Raw genomic sequence first — 9476 nt, forward strand, 5'->3', positions numbered from 1 at the left:
ATGATTTCCCCTGAACTGTTTATTTTGAAAAACATGTACAGTATTTTTAACCACAATTCTTTCTGGTTTTGTGATATACAGTGGTACCTCGGGTTACAGATGCTTCAGGTTACAGACGCTTCAGGTTACAGACTCCGCTAACCCAGAAATATTACCTCGGGTTAAGAACTTTGCTTCAGGATGAGAACAGAAATCGTGTGGCGCCGGCGCGGCGGCAGCGGGAAGCCCCATTAGCTAAAGTGGTACCTCAGGTTAAGAACAGTTTCAGGTTAAGAACAGACCTCCGGAACGAATTAAGTTCTTAACCCAAAGTACCACTGTCACACTTACCTGGGAATAACCTGCATTGAACTCAGTGCGTACACAAACAGAGGATTCTGACTGCAGCAAGTCTTTCTGTTCTACTTCCTGGCTGGAGGGACATTATTTTCTGCTCTTGGGTATCCTAGCAACACCACCTACCCTTGCCATGCTTTGTGGGGCTTCCTTGGGCTACCAAAGACACCCCCAACCCAAAAAAGGGGCTGGTATGTGGAAGGGGCCAGTGGCACATTTAGCAAATGTCCAGAATTGCGTCCTCATTTCCACCATTTAATGGTAGACAATGACTAGTTCTCCACGTACTGGATTTAGACAAGCCGTCCTGGTTTTTGATTGATCCCAGAATGTCCCACTTTTCCTTAGGACATCCCTATTTTCATCAGAAAAACGTTGGAAGGTATGGAGTTATGTGACCCCCACCCCCGAGCCAAGGAGAGAAATAAACAACCTTTGCAAGACATCTGGAAAGAGCCCTGTATGGTGAAGTTTTCGTCTTGCGAGGCACCACTGTATGCTAATATAATAGGACTGCCTAAGGGGCCGCTTCAAGCAAACTTGGGTACCATTCAAGAGCAGCAAATTGCAGGTTATTTAATTTAGTTACCAAACCTGGCTGACCCACCCTTGAGTTCCAAACTGAGCAAAGTCTCCAGGCACTGAGGAGGCGCTAAGGGATGCCCACCAAGCCAAAAGTTCTGTTCAGTATATGAAGACAGTGTCAGGAACAGAACCAGAGTGGGCCTTGAACCTCAGACTTGAAAGGCAGCAGGCATGGATTCACCTTATGCACCATTTCTGAGATTTAACTGAAAAAGTAGGCACTGCAAGGGCAGAGGGAGCCAAGGAAATATCCCTGGTTCCCCTTCCAAATTCATTGGTATATAGATGCTTCAAAAGCTCAGCTCTAGGAAACAGCCAGGAGATGTATTCCACACAGACCCCGTGCTCTCACAGCTTTTGCTTTCACAGAAGTCAATTTCAAAACATGTCCTTCAACGAATTTCTCTTCTTTTCTGTTACGGTTCCCGTCAGGTTGCAAATATATTTATTGGAAGTGCAGACATCCCTCTCCTTTTTAATTAAAGCTCTCTTTCATACAGTGTGTTTTGTTTATAAAGTGTGTGATTCCCTTCTAACTTTTGCTCTGAGCAGCCTATATAATTAGGTAATTGGCATCGTGGATCTTCTTTCATCTAGCATCCAAGCAGGTTTTGTTTCCATCACCTCACTTTGACGAAAGGTTTTGTTCAGTTATCATTCAATCTATTTCTGAAACCCGGGCTGTAAGTGACATTGCTTGTATAGCCAAAACAGCACCACTCACACGTGTTTGAATTCACATGCATGTCCAGCACTCACGTGTCGTAATATACACACTAATGTTTAGATTCTTTTGCTAGAGTGTCCGTTAGGAATATGTGTTTTACCCTTAACCTTATGCCCACAAGAAGTTCCCACACAAAAATAATAAAGAAAGCTTGGTTTATTATACAAAATGAAAACAGAGAAATATATAAATGCTGTTTCAGACAGCAAAATTACAATTTAAGCAGGCAGCAAAACCTATAACACATACACACCTAAAGAGTGGAAGAATCCTTATCTGTTCTCAAAAGCCTATAGAAGTGTGACAATTTTGTCAAACAATTTTGTCCCAGAACAAGTTGGACAGACAAACATAGTTTCTCTTATTTTGCACAGTTTGTTCTGCAATTTTTATTATTTTGTCAGATTTGTTCCCGATTTGTTAGTGATTTGTTAGTGATTTCCAGATTTGTTAGTGATGGGGAGAGGTAATGAGCAATGCAGTGTACTGAAGCTCTGTTCTCCCACCCCTCTGCAAAACTTTCCCCACACTCTCCAGTACATTTCCTCAGCACTTTTCTTATTGCAACAAGTCCCGTCTTTTGGAGAAGCACGTTTGTATTCACAATTGTTTTCACTAGCAATTGCACTATAACTGTGCAACCCGAAATGGCTAGGATATGACTGAATTCCACATGAAAATCACAACAGTCTGGAAGCTCCTGCATAGTTTGTAGTGCATTGGTGCAGGGATCGCAAATCCAGGAAGACTTCCCCGATGCATTTCACCATGGTATCCTGCTGGGAAGTTCTCCTTGCCTCTCTTGACACCGCTTTACCATAGAAGAAGAAGAAGAGTTTGGATTTGATATCCTGCTTTCTCACTACCCTAAGGAGTCTCAGAGCGGCTAACAATCTCCTTTCCCTTCCTTCCCCACAACAAAAACTCTGTGAGGTGAGTGGGGCTGAGAGACTTCAAAGAAGTGTGACTAGCCCAAGGTCACCCAGCAGCTGCATGTGGAGGAGCGGGGAAGCGAACCCGGTTCACCACATTACAAGTCTACCGCTCTTAACCACTACACCACATTGGCTCATAGAGTACGTCTTTCCTGCCAGATGTTTTCACTTGCCCTCTGAGCATGCCATTCTGCAGGCTAGAAATGCTGTGGTATCTCCTCTACAGATCCTGTTGCTGGATCCAGGATGGGATTGTGCAGGATGTAAATATGTGGGCTACTTGACCAAGCCCATGGCCCCCCACACCGTTTGAAGATAGCTTAGAAGCAGATTAAGAACAAAAACAAATACATATCCAATGAAATCACCATATTGCAATGAAACAAAAAGAACTGGGGGTTAAAAACCAGAGAAATGCTAAAAAATAATTTGTAGTGGGGAAGTTGCAGAAAGCAGCACTGTTACCCTGGCTCTAAGACTAGGGAGGATACTGCTGTCACTAGAACAGCAGAAGCAGAAATATCCTTCTAAATATAAAATTGCTTAAGGCACATTTGTTCTGGTAATGGGGGTGTTAACGGAAAAATCCGAGGGCTCCCTTGGACAAAAACAAAGACACCAACCAGGATAACTTGGAGCAAAACAGCAGCCTGTAGGCTTGGCCTTTATTGAACTGTTGCAACAGGGTGCTCCCCTCACTTGCAGGAGAGAGGAGGGACCCAGAAAAATGGTGTGCAAGACCTTATAAAGACTTTTGAAATTGCCACCCTGTAGCTCAAGACCACCCCCGAAAACATCATACATACATCACAGAAAGGAGGGGTTGAGGGAGGAGTTGTGGTGGTAACCTGAGTGTCCTGTCACCTGGCAGGTTCCCCCTTTCCCCCTCCCCATGAGTACTTTCCAGGTGACAGAGGGGAGTTTGCAGTTTCCTGCCCCCAGAGGGAAGAGCTGATTATTGTCCTTTGTTCCAGTCCATGCTGAATCCACTCCCATATACAAGTTCTTTGTGATCTTGATGGTCTTCTGTCTAGGACCATCAGGGTTGGCATAGCAACTGGGCAGGGCTCATGTCTATGTACTGGAATGCTCAAGGATTATGGCTGCCCTGTATCAAACCTTCCCCATTTTGTAGTTCTTCCTTCATGGAGTAAAATAAAAGTGGAACAGTGCAAATCCGATGTATGGTTGATTTTCTATGAATTTATAACAGAAGGGTAGTGTATGTAGTGTGTGAGTGTGAGTGTGTGTGAAGTTTGTACAAACTGAATGATGGGGGGGGGGGGTTTCCTGCTACAGTTGAATACTTTAAAACAGTGGTTCTGAAAGGGTTTGGCAGGAAGATTCAAGAAGAGTTTGGATTTGATATCCCGCCTTTCACTCCCGTTCAGGAGTCTCAAAGCGGCTAACCATCTCCTTTTCCCTTCCTCCCCCACAACAAACACTCTGTGAGGTGAGTGGGGCTGAGAGACTTCAAAGAAGTGTCACTAGCCCAAGGTCACCCAGCAGCTGCATGTGGAGGAGCAGAGACGCGAACCCGGGTCCCCAGATTATGAGACTACCGCTCTTAACCACTACACCACACTGGCTCAAAGGACAAAGAGACATGTAAACATTTCACTGTAGTACAGTGGCGTAGCGTGGGTTGTCAGCACCCGGGGCAAGGCAAGTAATTTGCACCCCCTAACCCGTGGATTTGCGCCCCCTAACCCGTGGATTTGTGCCCCCAACCCTAACCCCCAGATGTTGCGCCCGGTGCGGCCGGCCCCCCCTGCACCCCCCACGCTACGCCACTGCTGTAGTATAGTATCAAAATGTTTGTTTGTTTGTTTGCAGAATATGCACAGATATCTTTTCAAAATGAGAGCATCAAGTGTTACTGAGGACAATCCCAGTTGTGTTTTACAATGTATTTCACATCAATAAAATATTCAGTGTACCACGAGCGAATTTTTATTCTGAAAGTGTGGCCCAGAGAAAATGATTTGAAAAACACTGCTAAAATATACTATAGTACAGAAATTAGGATGAAAACTGGATGGAGCATGGTTTCCCATTTATTTCCACTAGGTGGGGATGCAGAGTTAGGAACAACTTTTTTGCTTGCATGACTGCAGCAAAACAACCCTTGAAATTATGTTGGGAGTTATAATACTTTATTCATTTCACAATCTTTTGCAACAGATTAAAAATTATAAGGCTGCTTATACAAACTTCTCACTAGAGTTTTCATTTTCTGGGCTTTGAATGATAGCATTTGAATGCCTAGTTTGCAAACTCCATGAAGAGGCACCCTGGTGCAGCCACATTGACAGGCTATAGTTCTTGGCAACTGGAATATGTTCATCTGTGCTGAAGCTGGACCATGTGGCTACACTAGCTCACAGGTTAACTTCCTCTATGTGGAGGAATTTAAGCCATCAGAAACTCTGTATGCAAGAACAATAGCTCTGAAGGCTCCCATCTACAAATTGGCAAGCCTGATAAGAAAACAAAGAATGTAATAAAGGAAACATAGCGGCATGAATTTGACTGTCTTGATTAATATAATTGGGCCTCTCACCTTGAATGGCCCTTGATGGAAATGTCACGCCCCCCCTTTGGCATGTGAAACTCTTTATCCAGTGGGAGAGGGGCAGAGGAACTTCCTTTGCAGTTTTGAAACTGGACAGAAGCAGAGTTTGGATAATTTTGAACTCTAAATTTAGCTAGGGTGGAAGCAGCCTGCGTACGTGTGGCATGTGTGCAGATCTAGACTGTTGCTTTGGGAAACTGATGCCATATTAGGAGTTTTGCTGTAGTTCTGCTTCTGTTAGGTTCCGCTGTGTATTTGTAAATACAGTAAAGCTGATATTACACTGAATGTGCTCTTTCATTCTCCCCCCGCCCTCTCTCTCTTTCTTTCACACACCCCTCTGTCTATCCAGGTAGTGACTACTCCAGCACACTTCATCTTTCAGAGTACTGAGGAGTAGCCGACTTTGGCAGAAGTCTCACTGGAGTGGAAAACTGATGCCAAGATAAAGTAAACAGAGCTAACAGCAATCAGACAATTTCACCAGGAGAAGATCACAAGGAGTGAAAGTTGATGTGAGAGCCCAACTGCAGAGCATCCAGTCAAGATGGGTTGAGGATATCTATTTATTATTATTATCATGTTTATATGCAGCCCTTTATCTGAAAATGTCAGGGCGGTTCACAAGATTAAAATACGGGCTAAAACACAGCCATTAATGAGATGGCTAAGTACTTGATAGTTTGGATAGATAGATGATAGAGATAGATAGATAGATAGATAGATAGATAGATAGATAGATAGATAGATAGATAGATAGATAGATATAGATAGATGATAGATAGATAGATAGATAGATAGATAGATAGATAGATAGATGATAGATAGATAGATAGATAGATATAGATAGATAGATGATAGATAGATATAGATAGATAGATGATAGAGATAGATAGGATAGATAGATAGATAGATAGATAGATAGATAGATAGATAGATGATAGATAGATAGATGATAGATAGATAGATAGATAGATAGATAGATAGATAGATAGATAGATAGATAGATATAGATAGATGATAGATAAGATATAGATGATTGATAGAGATAGATGATAGATGATAGATGATAGATGATAGATAGATGATAGATAGATGATAGATAGATAGATAGATAGATAGATAGATAGATAGATAGATAGATGATAGATAATATGCAGCATAACAGCATTAACTTATAACAAAGAACAATTATGAGGAAGCACACACTTATTGTCTTTGTAAACACTCGGGTTGTGTACTGCCAGCTGAGAATTGAGAGACTTTAGGTCAAAGTAGCTGTGACATGGGAGATCAGATATATGGCTAGGATCTCTGAATTCTTTTTTTAGAAACAGCCCAAGGAAAACACTCTGCTTCAGCTAAGCAAGTCTCAATCCAGTCAGTACACAGATGCAGGATTTCCTGGGAACCCTATGTACACCATCTTGCATTCCATGGAAGCTGATTTGATCACCAAATCCAACAGCTGCCATAATACCAAGGGAGCCCTTTTCTCTCTATGCTGGGAACCAAGGGAATCATTTTCTCTTTATGCTGTTTTCCCAATTAAAATGGCCTCCTCTTCAACAAGTTATTTTCCCTAGTGTGGTGTAGTGGTTAACAGCGGTGGACTCGTAATCTGGTGAACCGGGTTCGCGTCTCCGCTCCTCCACATGCAGCTGCTGGGTGGCCTTGGGCTAGTCACACTTCTCTGAAGTCTCTCAGCCCCACTCACCTCACAGAGTGTTTGTGGTGGGGGAGGAAGGGAAAGGAGAATGCTAGCTGCTTTGAGACTCCTTTGGGTAGTGATAAAGCGGGATATCAAATCCAAACTCTTCTTCTTCATCTGTGAACATACAAGAACCATAGAGCAACCAGTATGTGTTCCTTCACAGATCAAACTGGTGGACAGGGAATTTTTAATTGGGGTTGACACACGTACCTTTCTTTCCCTAGTATGATTTGGTCGCACACAGCTGCCACTTTAATCTTTGGAAACTAACTGTGGGAGAGCCTACTGAAAATGGGCTGACTTTCAGCCCATCAGCAATGGCCACAGGTTGCCCACCCCTATTGTAATGTCAGAAGCGAGCCGGTAGTAAATCACACCGTGCAAGTTGGAGTCAACTCTTTATTAGCAAAAACACCTTCTGTCCAGGAGTGTCAGGCCTAATGAGTACAGCAGCTCACCCCCAGGTCTTGCTACATGGATCAGTTGCCAAGATGGAAAGTCCTTGCCTCTCCACAGCTATCTGAAGTCCCCTCCTCTCCAGGGTTTTCCCCAAGCAATCGGAGACTGCTGACCAAGAGCTATGAGGTTTGGTGCTGGAGAGGGTGTGACCCGGTGGAATGAAAAGCACAAATGAAGGAGTGTGAGAAGGAAAACATTGGCAATGGCCAAACGCTTCAGAAGAAAACTGCATGATTTGAAACAATCAGCCAAGTATTTGCTATAGGCCAGTCGTAACAAAACAACAACAAACAAACCTATGGTCACATAAAGCATCCTCAATAAACACACGAGACATAACCGGCTGGCGTGCCTAGATAAATAAGGTATACTATTCATTGTATCAAATGCTGGACCTAATGCATGAACTGACTAGAGCAGTGTTTCCCAACCTTTTTTGGGCAAAGGCACACTTGTTTCATGAAAAAAATCTCGAGGCACACCACCATTAGAAAATGTTTAAAAAATTAACTCTGTGCCTATATTGACTATATATAAAGTAACTCTCTTTAATAGGCATCAAATAAACACAAAGAAAGTACCAGTATTTTATAATTACTTTATTATGAAATAGTAAGTACCGTATTTTTAGGACGCTCCGTCCCATAGGACGCACCTACTTTTTTTGGGGGGGGGGGAAATAAAGGAATTTTTCCCCCCTTTATTTCCCCCCCCAAAACCAGGTCGGGGAACAGTGGGATGGCGGTGCTGCGCCTCCCCGCTGTCCCCCGAGCTTGTGGGGCTGGCCCATGTCTGCCTGGCGCGAGGGGCGCTCTGCTTCAGGGCGCCCCGCGCATCGGGCGGCAGGCTACAGTCCGCAGCATGGGGAACCCTCTGTTTCAGGGCGCCCCACGCGCCCCCACGGGTGCGCAAGGCTTGCCAACACGAGCGCGGAGCACGGGGCGTCCTCCGAAGGGCGCCCCGTGCTCTGCATCGCCCGCAAGCCTTGCGCTCCTGGGGGGAGATCCCCCGGGTGCGCAAGGCTGGCCAACACCAGCGCGGAGCACGGGGCGTCCTCCGAAGGAACGCCGCCATCCCGCTGTCCCCCGACTTGGTTAGAAGGCTGGCGGGGGGGGGGGGGGGAGAAGCCTGCTTTTCCCCGTCGCCAGCCCCACAAACTCGGGCGACAGCGGGAGAGGCGTAGCGCGCCCTTCCCGCTGTCCCCCGACTTGGCTAGAAGGCTGGCGGGGGGAGAAGCCTGCTCCTCCCCGTCGCCAGCCCCGCAAACTCGGGAGACAGCGGGAGAGGCGTAGCGCGCCCACCCGCTGTCTCCCGACATGGTTTGGAGGCTGGCGGAGGGCTTCCTCCTCCCCCAGCCCCGCAAGCTCCCAGAGCTCTGGGTCCCGTTCTGGGGGAGGGGGAAGCTCGGGCTTCCCCCGCCCCAGCCCCGCGTCTCCAGCCGGGAGACGGTCCGCTTTAGCCCCGTGCGTGCTCTCCCAGCTGGAGAGGTGACGCGCGCCTATGGAGGCTCCTGCCATAGGCGCGCGTCACCTCTCCAGCCGGGAGAGGGTCGCGGGGGGCTGCTTTAGCCCCGTGCGTGCTCTCCCAGCTGGAGAGGTGACGCGCGCCTATGGAGGCTCCTGCCATAGGCGCGCGTCACCTCTCCAGCGGGGAGAGGGTCGCGGGGGGCTGCTTTAGCCCCGTGCGTGCTCTCCCAGCTGGAGAGGTGACGCGCGCCTATGGAGGCTCCTGCCATAGGCGCGCGTCACCTCTCCAGCGGGGAGAGGGTCGCGGGGGGCTGCTTTAGCCCCGTGCGTGCTCTCCCAGCTGGAGAGGTGACGCGCGCCTATGGAGGCTCCTGCCATAAGCGCGTGTCACCTCTCCAGCGGGGAGAGGGTCGCGGGGGGCTGCTTTAGCCCCGTGCGTGCTAAAGCAGCCCCCCCGCGACCCTCTCCCCGCTGGAGAGGTGACGCGCGCCTATGGCAGGAGCCTCCATAGGCGCGCGTCACCTCTCCAGCTGGGAGAGCAGGCACGGGGCTAAAGCAGCCCGACTCGCCCGCCTCCCTCCCACGGCACACCCGGCAACTTCTCGCGGCACACTAGTGTGCCGCGGAACACCGGTTGGGAAACACTGGACTAGAGAATGATCTGATCCACTGGGTCTTC

Source organism: Podarcis gaigeae (genome assembly GCF_964106915.1).
Source record: "Podarcis gaigeae genome assembly, chromosome: 4".
Lineage (NCBI taxonomy): Eukaryota > Metazoa > Chordata > Lepidosauria > Squamata > Lacertidae > Podarcis > Podarcis gaigeae.